The sequence below is a fragment of the Penaeus monodon genome, chromosome 34, assembly GCF_015228065.2.
Source record: "Penaeus monodon isolate SGIC_2016 chromosome 34, NSTDA_Pmon_1, whole genome shotgun sequence".
NCBI classification, from domain to species: domain Eukaryota; kingdom Metazoa; phylum Arthropoda; class Malacostraca; order Decapoda; family Penaeidae; genus Penaeus; species Penaeus monodon.
The window spans coordinates 30,934,053-30,934,387 of record NC_051419.1 but is presented as its reverse complement, the minus strand read 5'-3'; positions in this window follow the sequence as shown (position 1 = coordinate 30,934,387).

Here is a 335-nt window from a genome sequence, read left to right as displayed (position 1 = left end):
TCATTCTAGAAATTTAGAAACTCAGAGATCAAGGAAATAAAACATGAATCATTGGAAATATCAGGTAACTTTTCCTCTATTTTTTTCGATTTTGTAATGTGAATGAAGAAATAAACATGCAAAAATAAATGAAGCAGATAAATTATCAGATTTTTTTTGTCATTCTGTATTTGGATGATGCTACATGTCATATAACCAAGGTAAGACTTGTCTCATAGCGAGGATGAGAACTGATACAATTTTACGAAAGCACCAACCACGGCCGCTCAGGAAACAAGCACTGACTGATCTGTGTACGTGATTCTTCATCTGTATGCAGTTGAAAAGAAATGTTA